Consider the following 24177-nt stretch of genomic DNA (forward strand, 5'->3'; position numbering starts at 1 on the left):
CATTTTTTTTTTTCTACTTGCGTGCATATATTTATGAGTAAAAATATTTTTTACACTCGGTTTTATTAAAAAATTTGCACCATTTGCCTTTTATGGCTTCTGTATTGCAATATTACTGGCTGTAAAATGAGATAATGGAAAACCTGTCAGTTATTTTGAGCTCTTCTTAGGGTACCGTTACACTTAGCGGTGCACCAGCGATCCTGACAACGATATGGATCTCTGGTGTATCGCTATGTGGTCGCTAGTGAGCTGCCATACAGGCAGATCTCACCAGCGACATAGCAGGGGTCGGGGGTCGCTACTTACCTGTCAGACGCGGCGATCCTGACGTCCTCCCGTCCGCGTCCACGCGTTGCTCGTCGGCGCCACAGGAAGCGCCCGACGAGAAATGATCCAGGACCTTCTCGCGCGATCAGCGATGAGCAGTGGGGGAGCCGGTCGGAGGTAAGTATCACATGTAGCGATATCGCTAGCAATATCGCTGCTACGTCACAAAATCAGTGACGTTACAGTCATATTGCTAGCGATATCGCTATGTGTAACGGGGGCTTTAGCCAAACCCAAGAAAGTTGAGCTGATTTGTGTAGCCATAAATCACAGATGTCAATTAAGTCCACAGGGGTGATGCCAGGTAGTGAATAATGCCGAGGACCGATTAACCAGCAGAATCTCAGTGCAGTGTAGCTCATATACATAAAGACTTGCTCAGCAATTGATTACCTATTTGTGGTCAGGAAGAGAATGTTTAAGCTTGACTTTTTACTTGTCTACTCAGCAATGTAATTAGTTTGGTCACCCTAAATCTCTAAATGCAGATCACAATCAAGACTTCTCCTTAATAAACAACTCGAAGGTCCAGACACTTGCCTTTCCCTGTTCATGCACTCCTTTTCCCTTCCAGGAGCCACCACAGACGAAGCCCTAATGCCAGCGCTGGGTGATGTCTGTGCTAGTGCCTGGAAGTCCAGAGAGGTCAGGTTCGGGGAGGGTTGAATATATTTCATGTAGTTACTTCAATAAGATAATTGACTATTATTACATTGCGGTATTATATATCACATGCACAGGTATGATCCTATCACAAACTGAAGTAGACAACTAGTAAATCAAAGATTTGACCTAGGATTTGTTTTGCATCCAGGAAATGAACACTAGATAGTTCTAGACTGTAGACTGAAACTACAAAGCGCCTTTTCATAAGTAAATTGTCTCTTCAGAGAGGAAGAGGACTAGAACTCTAGTGCCACCTATAGGAAGTAGCAATCCTAAAAGTTAATATCGACCCTCTAACTGGCCTTGTCACATGACTTACGATAAAAGCCAAAACCAAAATCTCAATTTACAGACAGTGTTTCGAGGTACTGCCCCTTGTCACTGCAAAGTGTGAGATCTGGTTTGGCTGGGTAAGTGGCGTCTGACCCTAATCTAAGGGATAACGTTTCTCCTTGCAGAGAGTGACATGTTAAGCCTGACATGCCAAAGGGAGGAGACTTTCAAATCTTGCAATGCTCCTCTCAGAAATAAGTAAATTGTCTCTTCAGAGAGGAAGAGGACTAGAATTGTATTTGGAAGTAGCAATCCTACAAGTCAATATCGGCTCTCTAACGAGCCTTGCCACATAACTTAGGATAAAAGCCAAATCCAAAATCTCATTTTCATGAGTAGTAACATTGTTGCTACATTTACTAGGGGCTTTTTTTCTCTGGCTGTAGACAAAAGGTATTTTCTAATCTGACTCCATGGCTTTGTGAAAGAAGCAGCATCATAAAACCAGAGCTCTGGTGCACTGTAAAGAATTTAAATCTACTTGTGTTGGTTTGCAGCACAGTATGTGAAATCTATGCTTGCATGTCAACTGACTGTTTCTTCATAAATTTCTCTGGAGGTTTGCACTTTCACTCTCCCTCCCAAAAGCAGCATTTGAGACTACTAGAGCGTCAGATCAGTTGCCGATCTGCGATTGAGAGTGTCTGAGAGGAAGGGGTGAAAGCGCACCCATCAAAAAAAGACTGTAAAGAAGCATCCTGCTGAACTGCAGTAGAGATTTCACATATGGCACTCCAAAGACAAACAATAATATATGTGCAAAACAGAAACAGCACAATATGGAAAAGAGTGGCAGAATCAGGGGACCTCAGGGATTTCTCCAAAGACTTTGACTCAATTCTTTTGAGCAACTGACAGGTTCTCTTTAAACAAACTCTATTATTAACCTTTGCATTAGCCCAAAACACCTTGAATATTAAGCATTTAACAAGGTTTTTAGCTATCTGCACCTTCCTAGTGAGTCTATAGACTTGGGACAAATGATCTTGTAAACCCCCTTTAAAAATCATCACATTGCCCATGTTTTACCCAAACGTTTCCTTATGTCTACAAACTAATGATCCAAAGAGTCATAAGTATAACTACAGTAATCTCTACTCTAAGCAAAAAGTGGGTTGTGTCATCCTAATTCCATCCACTGGGAATATTAAGCATACACCTGACACACAACAAAAGAGATTATTTGCATTTCTTTACTATGTTTTTTTATTACATTTACATGAGCAGCATGTTTAGCACAGCAGCCGTGCATTGTTGGGGTCCAGGATACCAATATCTGGCAATAGCGTAGCGAGATAAACCCACTTAAAGAGGTTCATAGAATCATAGACTGGTAGAGTTGGAAGGGACCTCCAGGGTCATTGTGTCCAACCCCCTGCTCAATGCAGGATTCACTAAACCATCTCAGACAGATGTCTGTCCATTATCTGTTTGAAACACTTCCATTGAAGGAGAGCTCACCACCTCTAGTGGCAGCCTGTTCCCCTCATTGATCACCCTCACTGTCAATTTTTTTTTCTAATATCTAATCAGTATCTTCTCCCTTTCAGTTTCATTCCATTGCGTTTTGTGTTTCCATGTGCAAATGTGAATAACAAAGATCCCTCTACACTGTTACATCCATGCAAATATTTGTAGACAGCTATCAAGTCTCCTCTTAGGCTTCTTTTTTGCAATCTAAACATTCCCAGAATCTTCAACCGTTCCTCATAGGACATTGTTTGCAGTCTGTTCACCATCTTGGTAGCTCTTCTCTGAATTTGCTACAGTTTTTCAATGTCTTTTTTTAAATGTGGTGCCCAGAACTGGATACAGTATTCCAGATGAGGCCTGACCAAGGAGGAGTAGAGGGGGATAATTACGTCACGTAATCTAGACTCTATGCTTCTCTCAATACATCCCAGATCTGTATTTGCCTTTTTTGTTGTTGCATCACACTGTTGACTCATGTGCAGCCTGTGATCTATTAGTATACCCAAATCTTTCTCACACTTGCTGTTGCTTAGTTCTATTCTTCTCATCATGTAGATTTAATTTTCGTTTTTCTTGCCCAAATGTAAAATCTTGCATTTCTCCCTATTAAATACCATTTTATTAGTTGCTGATTATTGATAAAGCCTTTCTAGATCTTTCCTCTGTCTTCTCTAGTGTTAGCTATCATTCCTATTTTTTCGGTTGTGCTATGAACAAAAGTACATTTTAATCAATACATCTTGTAATAGAAATAAACTCCACAATTGGATATGTTTGAAACAAAGGTTCCTGTGCTGAGATAATCTTATAAATGTGCCCCTGCTGTGTACTGTGTAATGTCGGTGTCGAATCGTGCAGAAACTTTGTTTGATATACCACAGCTACTGGCCTTGGGAGGAAGCAAAAGAGAGTATATAGACAGGACAGCAGGGGATCACAGTTTAACCTTTGTGTGAGTAAAATATTTTGCTGTTTTTAAACCATATTTTACTTCAAAGAAAGAATCAGCTGCAGTCCCCTGTTGTAATGTTTGTATACTCTCTTTTGCATTCTCCCCTAGAAAGCAGATGTGGTATGATCTGACCATGTTCCTTCACGATCGGACACAATCATTACACAGTACATAGAAGGGGCTATTAGCAGTTTATTTTAATTACAAGATCTGTTGATTAAATACACTTTTGTTCGTGGCACAAACCCTTTAATTAATGATGTGCATGACTACAGAAGTACAAACTGGGTGCAATGTTTTGAGCATTGATCTGGTATATTTGCAATTTTAACTCTGCAACATTGCCCTATTGCCTTTATTCTGGAAAACACTTGTGGCGGGGCCAATATTGTCACTACCCATGTAGTTGAAGTCACCAAGGGGTGTAGTTTCCAATATAGGTTCTGTAAACGTGGCTCTATGCTGATGGCAGCACGGTGGCTCAGTGGTTAGCTCGAATCCCACCAAGGACAACATCTGCAAGGAGTTTGTATGTTCTCCCCATGTTTGCGTGGGTTTCCGCCGGGCACTCCGGTTTCCTCCCACACTCCAAAGACATACTGATAGGGAATTTAGATTGTGAGCCCCATCGGGGACAGTGATGAAAATGTGTGCAAACTGTAAAGCGCTGCGGAATATGTTAGCGCTATATAAAAATAAAGATTATTATTTATTATTATGACACACAGATCTACCTCGCTTGACCTGATATCACTTCCTTATTAACCAAAATACCACAATTAATCAACTAATGTCCAAACAATAGTGCAAAGGGCACTAGTTGATTAATGTAGTGAACACATGTGGATTGGGATTGCTATCCTTTGTAGGATTTTCTATGTGTTATTATACACTTTAGTCTCTCCTTTATAGTCCCTAATCTCCGCACAGGATTTACCATTTTTGGTACCACTTGTAATATTTTTTTTTTTATTGGCATTGTATATTGTATACTTAGGCATCACTGGGCATCTACGTACTGGAATATATTGTGGATTGTGAGGCATTACACAATTATTAACTAGCTCATTTGAGCATGAATATATATCTCATAAGAATGCTTTTTTCAAATATTATTAGAAATGCCTTGCCAGTTTGCCTAAATTTGGATATTATTGTCCATTTGTCATAAGTGGTTTCCTGGTTGTACTAAGTTGCATTGAATGCTCCAGTGTCCCCTATACGGCATTTTGCATTTTTAACTTGTGCATTTTTATCTGAAAATGAAATAACAATTGTTTTTATTTTTATTTTATTTTGGGATCTCTTCCATTGTCCTATATAGCAGTATATGGGAATTGTGTTAGGACAAAATACCACAATGTCTGTCTGCTATTTCTTCCTTCTTCTCCGCTAGATTTCTAAAACTTAATATGAACAAAACAGAATTCATCATTTTCCTCCATCTCACTCAACCCCCCCAACAGAACTATCCATTAAAGTCAATGGCACCTCACTCTCCCCAGTGTCAAGCTCGTTGCCTCGCGGAAACCCTGGACTCTGCTCTCATTCAAACCACATATCCAAGTCCTTTCCACTTCCTGCCAACTCCAACTCAACAATATTTCCTGAATCTGCACATTCCTTAATCAAGAATCTGCAAAAACACTAGTGCAGGCCCTCATCTCCCACCTCGACTACTGCAACCTCCTGCTTTGTGGCTTTCATTCTAACACTCTTGTGCACCCTTCCAATCTATCCTAAACTCTGCTGCCTGACTAATCCACCTGTCTCCCCGCTATTCCTTGGCCTCTCCGATCTGTGAATCCCTTCACTGGATCCCCATTGCCCAGAGACTCCAGTTCATTTCTACCTTCACCTACTGTATCTTGACCCAGCCCTTGTAGACTGTGAGCCCTCGCGGGCAGGGTCCTCTCTCCTCCTGTATCAGTCGAAGACTTGTATTATTTAAGATTATTGTACGTATACCCCTTTTCACATGTAAAATGCCATGGAATAAATGGTTCTATAATAAATAATAATAATTACAATGTGGCCAACAAACCAAAAACGACTTCTGCAAGGAATTTGTATGTTCTTCCCGTGTTAGGGTGGGTTTCTTCCGAGAACTTCGGCTTCTTCCCACATTTCAAAGACATACTAATAAGGAATTTCGATTGTGAGCTCCAATTGGGACAGTGAGGTTGTCTAATAAGCAATGTTGAAATGACGCTAGATGAAAGGAGTAAAATAAATAAATGGCTACATTTGTTTACCAAGGTTTAATTTTGTAAGTGGTCAAAATGCCTTCCATCAACGTTGCAACATTCCAATGCCTACTTTTGGGCCACCCTGTATATTATTCCCTTCCATTGCAGGAAGAGAATAAAATATGCCACCATGTCCAGTACAATGCAGTGAGCATGTCTGGGTAATATGGATTATTGATTTAATCTCCATAATTAAACTACTGGAGATGAGATGCTAATTTTGTAGGAGCAGAGTTCCTGGCATGTGCCATTGGCTTGATGCCTACAAACCCTATCAATATGGATCTATAAAGACAAACAGGCTTAATAAATTAGAAGTCTCTATCTAGAGAAAATATATTGCAGTACATTAACATAAATGATGGAAGTATGTAATATACAAGCAAGCGTCATTAGTGAGCTAACCTAAGAAGAAAATGCACGTTACTAATCTGCTCTGCCGTGTCCGTTGTGTATTAAACAATGTGATTCTTCTTCTCTCATAGTCATCCATGTCTAGAACTTCAGTCCACATTCACAGTTTAGGTTTTCATAATGACTTATGAACAATGTACTGTATATTAATATAAATAAAAGCTTAGAAATCATAACTTAGGGAATTCAGAAATATTCAGAAATGTACTTCATATGGACACTAAAGAGGCTTTGCAATATCTTTTACTCCATGGAAAAAGAAAAGCATTTCTTTTTTTAATTCACCCTCTGCCAGATAGATAACGCATTATTTGCATGGCTATAAATGAACAGTGCCGAGTTAATTTGTGGGGGTCTGAATCCCATGGTAACCAGAGGTGGCCTGCTGTGAGGCACAAAAATATTCAGCATGTAGTATTACATCCCTTTACTTCCAGCTTCATGTCGCCTCGACGCTCACAAGTGAAATGTTCACAGGCTTGAACTGATGACAGCGTTCTTCATGTATTTAACATCTACAGAAGGTTTCGCACTGTTTGAGTATTCATTTACAGTTAACCTTTTCAATGTTTGGTAACATTTGTACAGTATATAGGGATTCTATGAGCAAGAAATGAAATGAAATATGAAGGATAATAGTTCCTTGACAGGAAAATTGTGGCATACTTATAGTTTTCTTTCTACAAAGAACGTAGATACTACCACTCAATGCAGAGAGTCAACTTGAGACAGCAGCTTCCACCACCACACAACTTGTAGAAACCTCCTTTAGGATGTGTGCACACGCTGCGGATCTGCAGCGGTTTTGGTCCTGCGGATCCGCAGCAGTTTCTGCTGCGGTGTACAGTACCATAGTATCCTATGGGAAATGGAAACCGCAGTGCAGACAGTGCGGATTTTTACGCGCGGATTTGCTACGGTTTCTAATCCACAGAAAGAATTGACATGTCAATTCTTTCTGCAGATTGCGCTGCGGTTTATCATCTCCTCCATTGTAGAGGTGATAAACCGCAGGGCAAAACTGCAAGTTAATCCGCAGGTAAATCCGCAGGTCTTTTGACCTGCGGATTTTGCTAAATCCACGTGGATCAATCCGCAGCAGAATCCGCAGCGTGTGCACGTACCCTTAGCCCTGCTCAAAAATCATCCAGATAAGTCAATGTGATCAAGCAAAGCTATATTATTAGTATAAAAATAATAGTAGCAACATATTTTGCATTGGTTTTGTATAGATTACTAAAAAAAATGTGGATGGGGTAAACGGTCAGTGACATGCCATATATATTATATATGGGAAATAGGTAAAACTACAACACCAAAACCATCATCTAGATATGAATAGTACACATTTATGTTGAAAAAGGCCACAGCTATTGATGAATACTGTACCCAATAAGGTTCTGTAACAATATTTAAGGTGGCGGCATGTGTAACATCTAAATGAATGCCAAACCCAAGGTTTTCCATCAAAATATTGGCACTCTGCATCACACTGCCTCGATGTTTTGCTTTATTCCAGTACTAATTTCATCTCTTCCATGTAATGCACAGGTACTTGGCTGCCCACATTATGTAAAGTAAAACAGGATTCATCATACCAGGTCACCTTCTTCCATTGCTCCAAGGACCAATTCTTATACTCACATGCCCACCATGAACACTTTCAGCATCAAACAAGAGATGGCATGGGTTTGCTGACAAGTCTAAAGAGCAGATTATGCAGAAAGTGGTGATACACTGTGTGAGGCGACACTGGTTATCTATCTTTGTACAACATATGGTATGTATGATCCACTGTGTAGCCACTAAAATACCTTACAAATCCGGCCATTTTGGGAAATGTTCTGACGTAATGATCACCAGGAGTCACCCAGTTATCAGAATGTGGCCCTCTCTAATTCATCCACTACTGTAGATGCCTTCCTTCTCTCTGTTATACCTTCTAAAGTTTCTTGGGTGTTGTCACGGAAATATGAATTATTTCCGAATTGTCCTAGGTACACATACAGAGCTGCCAGTTCCTCCTCCCCCCCATTGGTTTGTGTAAAACCCAGTTTCTGCTGCATTCCCTTCACACTACTGCCAGCCCCCTCAGTCTCCCTCTGTGAAATTCTATCCACCCCCCCTCCCTTCAGCCAAATGGTCACTTTTATTGCTCTGGCAGACCTAAGTGTGGATTTTTCCCTCCAAAACGTCCTTTGTCTACCAGTCATAATATTTCAGGTCGAATTCCATAACTTCCATTTCCTAGAGACAGGAAAAATATATTTCCAGGATCAGGGTGATTGGAGCTACACATGGCAATGTTTTGCGGCTTTTAGGCCCCTCAGAAACCTGGGAAATTAGTTTTCGCCCCCCAGTAACACGCAAACATGCCATGTTTGGTCTCAAAAGAATGGTAAATTTGCACGGGGAAATGTAATGCGCCTATCGTCACCCTGTGAGCATTCCAGCCAAAGATATGGAACGTTTAAGTGTTTTAATATTCTTCCAAAAGAGGTGTACCCCCTTGAACACAGCTCACCAGTGAGGTCAGCATGGGAGGAATTTCTAGGTTTGTGGCCAAAGAATAAAACCGAAATGCACATTTTGGGCGGTGTCAGATGCTGGAGAGTCAGCTAGACAACAGGCTGTGCTGCCGATCCATTTCTTTGGTAAGTCCTCTCCTTTATAGACACATCATACCTGTGACAGAGAGTAAGTTTCATATTTTAAATCCCTTTTATTTCTAGCTGTTTGTACATATTGTATTTTGTCTCCTTTTTGTAATATCTTTTTGTATTTTTGAAAACACTGCCGATATTTTCTGAAGTAAACTTAAAAGTTTACTAGTTTTGTTCTTCTTGCTCTGTGATCGAACAGACACGTACTCTGTACAAAATCCCATTACCTTGGGTTGGTTCCTGACCCACTGCAGGCTTTGGTATCAAAAGAGGGACAGGTGGCAGCATAGCTTCCTGTTGTTATTGGGAACCCTGGCAGTGACGGATCAGAGGTTTGTGTGTGTATTCCCGGCCTGGGACTGGTGATACACATACCGCCAACACTGCAGAGTGCCCGAAAGCCAGTAAGTGACAAGGCAGCCTTTCCAGCGACTATTTATACCAGGTGCAGTTCCCTGGCTGACCTGATGGTAAGGGGGGGTGCAAGGGAGCTGCAAGTTCCTTACTGGAACTGGGAAAAGTTGGATTTTTCCTGACAGATGTGTCTTATAGTTTAGTATGTTGTCACTGGTTCACCGAGACAGAAAGGAGCCAGAAGACCACAGCATCTCATTTCTCCTTCTGCACTGATTAGAAACACTTCACCTTCATATTAAATGGTGTAAATTTCTTTTACCAGTGCAGGTTTTAATCTGTTCAGATGAGAGCTCCTGGAAGCTTTCCTGGGTTAAGGCTCAACTGTGCACTATTAGACACTCCTATCTCCTATATAAACTGGATCCTGGCTAGCACTCATTGTCAGAGCTAGCTTATGCTCCATGGAGGTTGTTTGCTGGTGGTTGTTATTTGAGAAGTCGTTTGGTGGATTTATCTGTGACTGTTGCTAGGTTTTGAGTGTGTGACAATTCCCTTTCTTCTCCTACTTCAGTTTATTCTCATCCTCCACTCCCCGGTGTTTACCTCTGTTGTTTATGTTTGCATATTTGTATGATTGGTATTTTCCTTTATCCCTGTTTGCATTACCTTGTTAGTCTGGTTGGTTTATTATGGTACACTACTACTCCCCTCTTCCCTGCGTGGGGGAAAGGTACATACTGAGGACAGATTCAGGATCTAAGGCAAGGTACATGGCCACGGCGACTTCACCATCAGAAGTTATCCGGGGAACAGGGCAAGCTAGGGAGCCCCTAGCGTTAAGGACAGGGAAGGAGTCCCTGCTCCTTGGACACCCGACAGAGTTCTGACATATGTATTATAGTTCAAAACACATGGGGTATTTCCAAGTACATATGGCAGAATTTGCCATAAGGCAATTCTTTGTTTTGATTTGATATAATTGAAAGCCTTACTGTTCTGGTATACAAATGAGTGTGTTCTCCTTACTCGCTTATTGTGTATGAAGCTGAGCAGAAGCAGAATTATAAGGGAAGATTCTCAAAATCCATCACTAAATTTACAGTACCTCCTTCAGTCTACTGTCTGAGGGACAAAGACTGAAAGAAAGGAGTACAGTTCACAGCAACAATAAATACAAGAAAGGGAACAAGTCCTTCAATCCTGTGATTATGTTCCTTGAATTAGTTTTCATTACATCTACATGAAAATACATTTTCTTTTTTAAAAACCAGTTAATGGATTGTATTATAATCAGTTCCATTCCAATATAGAAAAGGCTTCCAGGATCAGTTAATGCTGTGGATTTACCACTGAGAGTGTAACAGTGTTAGCATATAAACTTGAAAAAACACAATGCTACTTTTAATACACATTTTATAGCAAGAAGAAACAGTTGCCAGTTTTCATCTGTATTTACATGATTTTATACAATGGTAAAATTCCTATTAACAATGACAACTGTGTGCTAAATATAACTAAGCAATGCTAGAAAAAGCAAATTTCCAAGACAATAAACTGATTACAGAAAAAGAAAAAACATTAAAAATGTACAGTATATTAATAGCAGTTTTCAAGTTATTCAGTTTACCATTTCAGCCATTATCAAACATGATACATATACAGTGGCTTGTGAAAGTATTCACCCCCCTTGGCATTTTTCATGGTTTGCTACCTCACAACCTGGAATTTCACCTTTTTTATTTTTTTTTTTTTTTTTTTTTTTTGAGGGTTTGCATCAGTTCCTGTAAAGAACATTCCTACAACTGTGAACATTTTGTTTTCTTTTTATTGTGAAACAAGCAATAAAATAGGACAAAATAACTGAAAATTTTAGTGTACATAGCTATTCACTCCCTTAAAGTCAGTACTTTGTAGAGCCTCCTTTTGCGACATTCACAGATGCAAGTCGCCGTGGATAAGTCTCTATGAACTTTCCACACCTTGCCACTGGGTTTTTTGCCCATTCCTCAAGGCAAAACTTCTCCAGCTCCTTCAAGATAGTTGGTTTTCTCTAGTGAACAGCAATCTTCAAGTCTGACCACAGATTTGGACTAAGGTCTGGGCTTTGACTAGGCCACTCCAAAACATTTACACGTTTCCCCTTAAACCACTCGAGTGTTGCTCTAGCAGTATGCCTTGGATTTTTGCCTTGTTGGAAGGTGAACCTCCTTCCCCAACTCAAATCACTGAGACTAAAACAGGTTTTAAAAATAAATAAATGTGAATACCCACGCTTTTCCACTTTCAAGTTAATATGAGGAAAAACATATATAAGAGAAAACTGCAAGAGACAAAAACACCCTTGGTGGTGTGGTGACTTCACATAGGCATATCATTTATTAAATTGTGTCCTGTGTGATATATATATATATATATATATAATCTATATATATATATATATATATATCTATATATATATATATATAGATATATATATATATATCTATATATATATATAGAGATATATATATATATCTATATATATATATCTATATATATATATAGATATATATATAGATATATATAGATATATAAATAAATAAATATACCTTAAATATAAATATCAGTACCAGTTCACACCAAACTGCAGGTTCAGCACACCTTGCACAGACAATTGGTATTAGCTGTTGATGTGAATATAAAGGTACATATCATAAAACATATTGTGCATATTAATGATACTGAGTAAAGTTCTCAGTCTCTTTTGACATGTTTTTTGAAACTCAGTTTTTCAGTCGGCCATTTTGCTTTCTGTCTTGCTGCAGCTATCTTGCCCTCAGTTAGTATGGAGTTTCCAGTTTTCATGTTCCCGCCCTGATTCTCTCCCTCTTGCCTCTTAAGAAGCCTCAGCTGAGCAATCTGTGCTTCAGAATCAAGTCTGCTGTTAGCCTGTGACCTGGCTCCTGGAAGTCTTGGACTTGGTACTCCAGCCATCTGCTGCTGATGAACTTTGGAACACTTGTGGACACTGGAAACCTGTTGCCTGCTAAATCCACAGTTGCAAGGGAAGTAACAGAGATAGACCATGAACCTGTTGTGGAAGTTCTGCTGTGCTTAAAGTTTACTCTTGCCTGCTGTGTCTCCTGCCTTTGTATCTGCAAACTGTGTGAACCCTCTTGTTTACTTGTATGAAGTAATACAAGTCCTTCCTAATCACACCTGTGTCTCCTGTGTTTTCCTCGCACCCAAGCACAAGACGCTATATGAATCGTACACAGTACATCACATACTGGTAACCATACACACTGTAACAGATAGATTTAAATAATCAAGGCAATTAGTACTAGCTATTGTACGTGAAAATATATAGAGAAAGTGTAAGGAGGTCGACCAAACTGCTGGTACCTGCATGAGAGGGGTGGACCTTTCCCTGCAGCCTGGGGGAAGCCCTAAGGAGACGGAGTTTCCTGCTGTCTCAGGAGGGCGGAGAGAGCTGGAAAAGGGTGCGCAGAGTCGGAGGCATAAGAGGAAAAAGCACGCGAAGCAGGGCAGTCTGGCGCCGGCAGAGTGCAGTGCAGAGAGCAGCGCACAGAGTGGTGAGTGGCGCACCCGCTTTCCCCCACCAGACGGTACCGGTTTGGAGCCCCAGTCGCCTGCAGAGAGCTGTGCAGAGCAGATCCGTGCCAGTGGAGAAGATGTTCCAGCAGAGCAGTCAGGCAGAGCGGTGCCACTGGAGCAGGGCAGTGCCAGTGGAGCAGAGCCGTACAGAGCAGAGATATGCCAGTGGAGCAGAGCCGTGCCAGCAGAGCAGAGCTGTGCAGAGCAGAGCCATGCCATTGGAGCTGAGCCGTGCCAGCAGAGCCGAGCCGAGCCGGGTGTTGTAGCAGCCAAACAAATGGAGTGCTCCATCCTGGGAGTGCCAGCGACACGCAAATCAACATTCACCGACCCTGCCATCAACAGTGGGGACCAGGGAGAGCGGGATGTGCAGTGACGACCAGAGAACCAGGTGCCGTACACTACGTGACTGAGTATCGCACGCGCGCTGCCCAAGAAGGACCGCATACGAGACGGACACTTGCACCCTGATGTTGCCAGCAGTTAGTTGCCCTGACCCTTGTGACCTGACTTCACCAGCTAAGATAGTTAAGGAAGGAGCCACGTTGGGCTTGTACAGGACTGGCCCTCACCGTTGTTTAGCCACTACAGTGTATGGACTATGGGCAGTGGAAGGTACTGGAGATCAACCACTGTAACCAGAAGACGGAGTATTGTCGTTTGCCGGACCCCACTAGAAAAGACACCGCACCCACTGTTGCTGGCGCTATTGAGTGCGCAGCAAGAGCTGCAGTGTTAGGACTTCCTGATACGCTTGTTACCGAATTGCCGTTATTTCAACCGTTGTACTTCACTTTGCCTTTTATACGGTTTAACCCTTCACCTCCTTGCGAGGAGTATTTCCCTGTAACTAAACCTGTTAACCATTGCTCTGCCTCCCACGCATCACTGCATCCCGGGTTCCGAGATTTCTACAGAAGTACACAATGCACTAATGATTATTGCCTTGTCACCAGTCAAATTGTGTACATGAATATGTCTGCGCTGAATGGTTAAGTGCCAATATTAGATGGTTACAAAAAAATGCACAAATCAATCCACATTGGTTGATAAAACACAGTCAGATATAGTCGTTTGGATTTAAAAATAAAAACCCATTAAAGGACGATACTATGATATCTCTGCATCTGTATGTTTCGCCTACTTGGCAGCAGGAATCATATGTACCAGTAACTGATTGTCTTTGGATAGTTATTGGTGGTAAAATCCAAGATATGCAGCTAGGTGTGCATGGACCAGTCCTTACGTTGCCACTTATCAATACAGCCAAGATATTAGTATAATAAATACCACCAAGTCCAGGTTCTGGTCTGCATTAAAAATCCCTTCAGCAGTCAGCAAAAAATCCTGGAAAAAGTTCAATTTTAGTCTCAACTGATCACAACACCTTCTTCCTCCATACATTTGGCACTCTCCCACATGTCTTTTGGCAAACTCAAAACCAGCCTTACAATTTGTGTGTAAGTAAAGGTTTTTCTCTGCCCATTCTTCCATAAAGGCCACCTAGGTGGAGTATAAGGCTTATTGTGGTCATATGGACAAATACTCTAGTCTATGCTTGGGAAATCTGCAGCTCCTTCAGGGTTACCTTTGGTCTCTGTGCTGCTTCTCCAATTAATGCAGTCCTTGCTCTAGCTGAGTTTTGGTGGGCAGCCCGCTCTTGGCAGGTTTGTTGTGGTACCATGTTTTTTCTATTTGATAATAATGGATTTGATGGTGCTCCGAGAGACCATCAGAGATTGGAATGTGTTTTTTTATAACCCAACTCTGACTTCTACTTCTCAACAACTTTGTCCCTGACTTGTTTGGAGATCTCCTTGGTCTTCATGGTGTTTGGTTAGTGATGCCTCTTGCTTAATGGTGTTTCAGCCTCTGTGGTCTTCCAGGGAAGGTGTGTGTATATACTGACAGACCATGTGACGCTTAGATTGCACATAGGGGGAACTTCCGGTCTCTAAGCATGTGACTTATGAAGGTAATTGCTTGCACCAAAAATCTTTACAGGCTTCATAGCAAAAGGAATGAACACATGTGCCCATATCAATTTTTAGTGTTTTAATCCCATAAATTTAATTTAGGATTATATTTTTCTCACTTCACAATCTTAGACCATTTAGTGCTGATATATCACACACAAATCAGATTATAAAAATATTTAAATACAGGTTATAATGTGACAAAATTGTCAAAAAGCCTGGGGGGGGGTGAATACTTTCCCTACAATCTATATACAGTGGCTTGCGAATCAGCTCTTTTGGTAGTCAGCAGCGCTAACACAAGCACAAAAATTCTTGTGCAAACAGGAAGGTTTATTGAGTCCATAAACCTCCAAGAAAAAGTAACAGTCTTTTCTCCGCAAAAAGGTGTGACATAACAATAAATGTCCCACAGAAGGTACAGCTCACCCATTTAAATCTCAGTCCTGCTTTTTCATCACTGGCATAGACTGAGCAACAAATACGAAGTCTTTTCACACACAACTAACAGAGGTCTTTCTACCTCTACTCTGAGGTACTGCTCTTTGCTCAGTTTTGGTCAGCAACAAACTGATTCCCCCTCAGATCCCAACAGCACACTTCCTGGTTCCATATAAAACACTGCAGGTGCATTCTAATCAATACATGCAGAGCTACCATCCCATCTTTGCAACACACTCCACCCCATTGCCCAGAACCGAGGGCTGGGCACCTTCTGCCAAACAATAGTGAGCCCTATCCTGCCAAGGTTTTATTAAATTGATATAACCCACCTAATAAGGGCTTCCTTTTCCCTGGTTGGTGAACTTTATAGTTTCCCTCACCAACCCTTTCCACAACTTCATAGGGTCCTTGCCACTTGGCAAAGACCTTTCTCCCCACTGTGGGCACCAACACCTGCACCTGATCCCAGGTTTAATCTGTTTCACTTGAGTCAAGTCCCTAAATTGGACAGTTCCAAAGACTACCCTGGACACCCCCAGCTCAGGGATATTGACTTTAAGTGATGCTTCCAAATCCTTCTTGCCAACCCATACAAACAGTAGCAACTCATTGGTCGTAGCATTTGACAAGATTTTTATCGCTGCAACCTGTTGTCAACCGAGCTACCAAGCTGTACCGCTTTCCCCACAAATCCCAAAACAGAGGAAAATCATGACCAACAATGATAGAATGCAACAAGGTTTTGATCACTTCCACTGGGTGGGTCACAAAACCACATTTTATGTCAATTTGGACCCAGGCCACAGGAATGTTTTTGGTGTCTCCATGAATATGCCCGACTCCCACCTCCTTCCCAGAGACTGGTACATGTGGAACTGTTGGCCCTTACCATGATCAAATTCCCTGAATCCAGAAGTCCCGTCATTTGGACACCATTCACCCGGTGTTAGGGACGGCGGAACGCACTAAATAATAAATAATAGAAAGTGCGTTCGCCGCCCGGGGTCCACCGTGAAGGTGTTACACTGCTGCTAGGTAATGGCAGACACTCAATATGGCGGTATATCACACGCGGGTTGAACGTCACCCGGTGTGCGCTGGGCGTACTCTGTTGATTCACAGAGGCGCCAAAGCAATAAACAAATACCGAGCCTGTTGGAGTCACAGGTCTCAGCGGAAGGCATGGTATATGGTCACAGGACTAGGACCCAAGACACAGGGTCAGTATCCGTCTAGATCTACCGTGCGTGCGGCGCCGCTACCATGGACGCCGACAAGTGCTGCTGACTGCAACGCAGCGACTGACACAGCCGCTATACGACAATGCCCAGGAGGGGGCGCACTGTCGGACGCTAGTTCTGTGGAGGTATGCACAATGGCCTGTAGTGTGCCACTGACTGGCGCTGACTCTATGACTAAGTCCCTATCCACACACGTAATATCAGAGGGAGGGGAATCTTAATGAGTCATTTGCAAGTTCATGCATCCGTCATCATTCACACAGGTAGCAACTAGAGTCAATACTAGCGCATGGCCGAGCGGCCATGTAAACCTTTTATAGCCAGGACCTTCCGGAAGCTTCCAGATCCCTGAGATGGACCAATCAGATCTGGAAAAGGACCTGGGCATGTGACTCCCAATCTCCAATGGGAGATCGTCTCGTGAGCATGCTCAGTGGAGCAACAGAAGGACTTAGCCTCAGGAGTGGTTTGCTGCTGAACAGCCTGCATTGCTATTGCTGGCCCAAAGGTGGCAGCAACAGCCAGACCCACAGAGCAGGTCTGGGCAGAGTGTCGGGAACGACGGGGTTGCTGAGCAAGCTCCTCTGCGGTCAATGGGGAATGGGAGACCGCAGAATGTGAGGCTCTGGATTCCTGCTGTGCCGCTGCAGGAACCCGACGCCTAACATTACCCCCCCTCCTAGGCCCCCCTGAGCCTTCCAATCCATGAAATAGTTTTTTGCCATGTACCACCCTGCGTCCCACAATGGCATTGACCTCAGACTCGTCCGAAGACAAGTCTGAAGTCCTAGCAGATGACTCGGAAAACCGGGACATGTGAACAGGTTTGAGAAGGGATACATGGAAGGCGTCAGAGATGGCTAAGTCGCCAGGAGCAAAAGTTGGAGTGGGGCGCCAATGTGTGTCGGCGGGTGCCTTCATTCTCTCCTTAGAGGCTAGAATGGCATGCGGGGTTCAACCCAAACTGTCGCGAACCTCCATTGGCCAGTCTGCCACCGACAAGGGATCCCGTAACCCAGCCAGCCTCTGCTTAGAGGACCTGCTCCGAGCACAAGAGGCGCATGCCTGAATGTATTTTTTAGTGTCCGGAGCCCTGTGCGGCCACCAATAAGACCTTGCCAGGAGTTCAGTGGTCCGCTTGTAGCCAAAGTGACCACTCACCCTGGATGCGTGTGCCCACGTGAGAACTTTGAGCCGCAGGTGAGGCGGGACAAAGGTCTTGCCTGGCGGCACTGACTCAAGGGCGACCGGAGCCACGGTCCTCAGATTCCCAGTGGGGGGGGGCACGGAAAGATCCACGGGCACCTCCGCAGAGGCTACTTGGACGCTGCCCCCCATGCACCTTCCCACACAGCCCTTGCTCCATCCCAGTATTCTCCCAGAGGACCAATCTATATGAGGGGAATGGCAACGGAGCCAGGGAACCCCGAGGAGCACTTGTTCGATGCCCTCTGGCATAATGAGCAGAGACAGCGTCTCATGGTGACATGGTGGAACAGAGAGCCTAATGAGTGCTGTCTAGTGGGTAATCTGGGATGATAAGGTCGAACTGTTGACCACCCTGATGGGCATGGGACGAGGAAGTGGCACCAACGAGATAGTGTGCTGTTGGGCGAAGGCCGAGGACATAAAGTTCCCTTCTGCCCCGGAGTCTACCGTGACCTCTACCTCCCAGGAGGAAGCACCGCTATCTAACGTCCCTCGGAATGCCGGTTTGGGGGAGAAGGCCTCCATAGCAAACAGACCCCCACCCATTACCACTGGACGTGACCCTTTTTTTGACAGCTGCAGACACCTGTTAGCCTGGTGACCAGACTGTCGACACTGGTAAAAGCGTGTGGAGCTTTGTGCCGGACCCTGCTTGGGACCGGCGCGGGACACCTCCATGGGCTCAGAAGGTAAACTCTCCAGCTTGGGAGGTTCAAGAGGTTTAGAGAGGTTGGGAGCCAAGCTAACCTTCCGTCTGGACTGAGCACCCTCCAGCCCGCACTCTGAAAAACGGAGATCAATGCAGGTGGAAGTGGCAATCAGCTCCTCCAGACTTACGGGAACCTCCCTGGTGGATAGAGCATCCTTAACATGCTCCGCCAAACCTCTCCAGAACACAGGGGCGAGGGTTTTATCAGGCCATTCCAGCTCAGAAGCCAGTGTCCGGAAACAGATGGCGTACTGGCTGACTGCCAGGGATCCCCGAGTTAAAGCAAGTAACTGGAGAAAAGTGTCGTGAGTGACCCGGGGCCCCAAAAAGACCTGCTTTAGAGACTTGAGAAACTGAGCAGCGCTCAGAACCACGGGATCACCACGCTCCCACAGTGGCATGGCCCATTCTAACGCCCTGCCCGACAGGAGGGAGACGATAAACCCTACCTTAGCCCGTTCAGTAGGGAATCGCGCGACCAGTAACTCGAGCTGGATAGCGCACTGGCTCACAAAACCCCTACAGGTGGCGCTGTCACCAGAAAATTTATCTGGCAACGGGAGGCGGGATATTGTCGGCGCAGGCGTGGATGTGGCCCCATGCGAGACAGCCTCTGCGACTGCCCGGGCAGCAGCTGCAGTAGGATTCGCAGCTGAGGTGGAACTCTCGAGGGCCGCCAACCTGCCCTCCAGCTGCTGAATGTACTGCCGAAGCTGTTGCTGCTGCTGGTCCGCCATTACTAGCCAGACCCTGGCGCTAGTATAATGTAATGTTAGGGACAGCGGAACGCACTAAATAATAAATAATAGAAAGTGCGTTCACCGCCCGGGGTCCACCGTACAGAAGGTGTTACACTGCTTCTAGGTAATGGCAGACACTCAATATGGCTGTATATCGCACGCAGGTTGAACGTCACCCGGTGTGCGCTGGGCGTACTCTGTTGATTCACAGAGGCGCCAAAGCAATAAACATAAATACCAAGCTTGTTGGACGCAAGTCTCAGGGGAAAGCACGCACGGTATATGGTCACAGGACTAGGACCCAAGACACAGGGTCAGTGTCCATCTAGACCTATCGTGCGTGCGGTGTCGCTACCATGGACGACAAGTGCTGCTGGCTGCAGCGCGGCGACTGACAGCCGCTATGCGACAATGCCCAGGAGGGGGCGCACTGTCGGACACTAGTTCTGTGGAGGTATGCACTGTGGCCTGTAGCGTGCCACTGACTGGCACTGACTCTATGACTAAGTCCCTATTCACACATGTAATATCAGAGGGAGGGGAATCTTAATGAGTCATTCGCAGGTTCATGCATCCATCATCATACACACAGGTAGCAACTAGAGTCAATACTAGCGCATGGCCGAGCGGTCATACAAACCTTTAACAGCCAGGACCTTCCGGAAGCTTCCAGATCCCTGAGATGGACCAATCAGATCTGGAGAAGGACCTGGGCATGTGACTCCCAATCTCCAATGGGAGATCGTCTCGTGAGCATGCTCAGTGGAGCGACAGAAGGACTTAGCCTCAGGAATGGTTTGCTGCTGACCAGTCTGCATTGCTATTGCTGGCCCAAAGGTGGCAGCAACAGCCAGACCAACAGAGCAGGTCTGGGCAGAGCATCGGGAATGACGGGGTTGCTGGGCAAGCTCCTCTGCGGTCGATGGGGAATGGGAGACCGCAGGATGTGAGGCTCTGGATTACTGCTGTGCCGCTGCAGGAACCCGACGCCTAACACCAGGCATACTTGAGGACACTTGAGGAACAGTACTGCAAGTGGGGTAAGCAAAGTAGGAATAACCCCGGCCTTTGACGCAGCCTACTGGCTTCGAGGTCAAGGGACAACTGGCTGATATATGACCCAGGGCACAACACCTTCAACAGATGTTACAAGATGTACCCCTTGAATCCAGCTCTGGGACCTTGGATGGCCCTCAGAAGTAATTTTCATCTAGGTATCTCTAAAAAGTGGACTCAGGCACCCTTGATTGCTCTGGGAGTTATCCGAATAAAGTATCTTTCCACAAAGTTCGCAAGGTCATCTGCATTCTTGGGATGTCCCTGGGCAAACCAATTTTGTACAGATTTTGATAGTGAATGTATAAGTCTGTCCAATACCACTCTTTCCACCATTTGTGGTGGAGAGCAGGTCTCAGTCTGCAGACATTTCTGGACCAAGTGTAACAGGTCAAACACCTGAGACCGGAGGGGCTTGTCACTTTGGTAGATCCAGGGGTGCTCCCGCTGCGCCCAGACTGGATTACGCCCAAACATGTCAGAATCTCTGCCTTCAACTTGCCATACTCCTTGGCGTCTTTCCGGGGCGATGTTATAGTATGCTTTCTGTGGTTGTTATAGTATGCTTTCTGTGGTTCCCCAGTAAGGTATGGAGTCAGAACCTCTGGCCATTGTTCTGGAGGCAGTTTCTCCCGATCTGCCACTTTCTTAATGCAGTCAGGAAAGCCTCATCATCATCCTCCAGAGTCATTTTCTGCAAAGTCTCATGTACTCACCTCAAATGGATACTGTCCAATTGGCTGGTGGAAAGTGCTGTCTCACTAGCCTGGACAGTTTCTGCCAATAGAGACATTTTCTGCTGATGTTGCTGCTGTATGTGATCCTAAAGCATCTGTGGCTGCTGCTGTTGTTGCAGCTGGACTAATTGCTTGAGAAGCTTCTCCATACTCTATGACCATGTTTGCAATACTGTAGCTGCATTAACCTAGGACATACAGACTTTATCCAGCAATCACCTGTGCTTCTTGGAATTCTGTGCCCGCATCCTCCACGCTATTTCTTATGCAAACAGTAAGGTTTTTTTGAGTCCATAAAGTCTCAACAGAAAGTAAAACAGTCTTTTCTCCTGCAAAGAGGCGTAACACAAAAATAAATAGCCCCATAGAAGGTATGGCTCACCCATTTAAATATCAGTCCTGCTCTTCCATAACTGGCATAGACTGGGCAACAAATACCAAGTCTTTTAACCTTCACTTTCAGACACAAGTAACAGAGGTCTTTCCCAGGCACTGCTCCTTGCTCAATTTTGGGCAGCAGCAAACCGATTTCTCAACCAAGAGCACACTTCATGGTTCTATATAAAACACTGCAGGTGCATTCCAATCGAAACATGCAAGACTAGCTTTGAACCATCACCACCCCTAGCTTTGCTATTATAATACGTTTGTGTATATATATATATATATATATATATATATATATATATATATATATATATATATATATATATACACACACACACACATATACATACATATATATATATATATACACACACATATATATATTAGCTGAAGAGCCCAGCGTTGCCTGGGCGTAGTAACCAACTATGGTTAGTTATAACAAATAATAATGATTATGTTGCACATAAAAACATTTCACATCATATATTCAACACTACAGATTTGCACCACAAATTAACTAAACGATTACCCAAGTATCCTCTCCTGTGTGATACTTTCTGCTGAGCTGTGTATCTCATCCTATCCTCTGTAATACTGACTGCTGAGCCATGTATCTAACCATATCCTGTGTGATACTGACAGCTGAGCCATGTATCTAATCCTATCCTGTGTGATACTGACTGCTGAGCCGTGTATCTAATCCTATTCTGTGTGATACTGTCTGCTGAGCCGTGTATCTAATAGACGATAACACCATAGAAATGATAAGAATAATAGGCCTCAGTTACCACAACTGTCTACAAAGAAAACTGTTGCTGATAGCAACCAATCACAGCTCATTTTTCATCTTTTAAACAGCTCTGGGACAGCGTGGCGAGTTTTGAGTGGCGACTTTTGTGTTTCGACTTTTATGTGGCGAGGTTGGTGTATGTGTGGTGAAAGGTGTGCTGAGGGTGGTATATGTGTTGAAGCACGTGGTAGTGTGTGGCACATTTTGTGTGTGTGTTCATATCCCAGTGTGTGGTGAGTATCCCATGTCAGGGCCCCACCTTAGAAACTGTACGGTATATACTCTTTTGCGCCATCACTCTGATTCTTTAAGTCCCCCTTGTTCACATCTGGCAGCTGCCAATTTGCCTCCAACACTTTTCCTTTCACTTTTTCCCCATTATGTAGATAGGGACACACACATACATACATATATACACACACACACACACACACACACACACACACTGCTCAAAAAAATAAAGGAAACGCTAAATAATACCACATCCTAGATATCTCTGAATGAAATATTCCAGTTGCAAATTTTTATTCATTGCATAGTGGAATGTGTTCAGAACAATAAAACATAATTATCAATGTAAATCAAAATGAATATCCCATGGAGGTCTGGATTTGGAATGATACTCAAAATCAAAGTGGAAAATCAAATTACAGGCTGATCCAACATCAGTGGAAATGCCTCATGACAAGGAAAAGATGCTCAGTATTGTGTGTGGCTTACAGCCAACGCTCCCGCGTGGTCGAGCTATAATGACGACGGGGTATGCATCCCAGGCGGTCGTGGAATGTGGACCCACTGGACCACAGGGGGGACCCTGACCTACCCGGACTAGGGAAGGGTAGCGACCGAGGTCTGTGGCAGCTGAGCTTGTGGACAAGATGGCCATAAGCAGGACTAAAAGACACCACACAACTTCAGGTATGTAGAAAAAATAAAGTTTACTGAAATAAGGCAAAAACATAGAAACACCAGGTTCCGGAATATGCACATCATGAAGGAAACCCATCTCAGGTTGACAGGCGAAGCAGGTGGTCATCATGGGTTGATGCGGTCCAGGGTTGTCTGACACGGGCTTACCACGGGGGACCGCACGTGCGGGTGGTCATGCAGCGCAGCGGATCCACACACGCCTGTACGGCAACGGGCGTAGCACAGGCACAGCAGGAGAACGTCAGACGCCGACCACAGGCGGACTTCAGATGATGGCAGAGGTAATCACGGGAAAGACCCCAGGGAACCGGCAGGACAACAGAACAGGACTCGTATAGTGCAGGTCCAGGAGTGGTGGCACTACAGCACCGGGCATAGGCTGGTCGGATCCAGGACTCGCAGGTGGGACTGTCACCAGGGAGCAGAGCTGGAAGCTCCCGGAAACCATGGAGGAGGATTCCATCCAGGAAGGAGAACGGGACCAGCTTAAGAGCACTACTTGGACCACCAGAACCACGGACTGAATATCTGGACGCAGGCTGGACATCAGAACTCAGGTCGGACATCAGGATCACGGAGTGGACATCAGGATCACGGAGTGGACATCAGGATCACGGAGTGGACATCAGGATCACGGAGTGGACATCAGGATCACGGAGTGGACATCAGGATCACGGAGTGGACATCAGGATCACGGAGTGGACATCAGGATCACAGATCTCAGATAGAGCATCAGCACACTGGCATCGGACTCCGGACATCTGGCAGCGATCGACAGGCTCCGGACATCAGGCCGCAGTCATCAGGCTCCGGACCACTGGCAGCGATCGGCAGGCTCCGGACATCGGGCAGGGAAACATAGGATGCGCGGGGCCTGGATATGCAGCCTCCAGGAAAGGCGATCTGGGTATTACTGCCCCCAGA

At 44.5% G+C, this 24177-nt stretch overlaps 1 protein-coding gene across 3 annotated transcripts in view; it reads right to left on the minus strand.

Moving 5' to 3' along the window:
• LOC141100612 (uncharacterized) overlaps positions 1 to 24177 on the minus strand; it is a 389264-nt gene that overhangs the window by 169344 nt on the left and 195743 nt on the right. The gene's annotated exons all lie outside the window — the stretch shown is intronic.

Source organism: Dendrobates tinctorius, unplaced genomic scaffold, assembly GCF_039654945.1.
Source record: "Dendrobates tinctorius isolate UK_male_01 unplaced genomic scaffold, ASM3965494v1 ptg000107l, whole genome shotgun sequence".
NCBI lineage: Eukaryota > Metazoa > Chordata > Amphibia > Anura > Dendrobatidae > Dendrobates > Dendrobates tinctorius.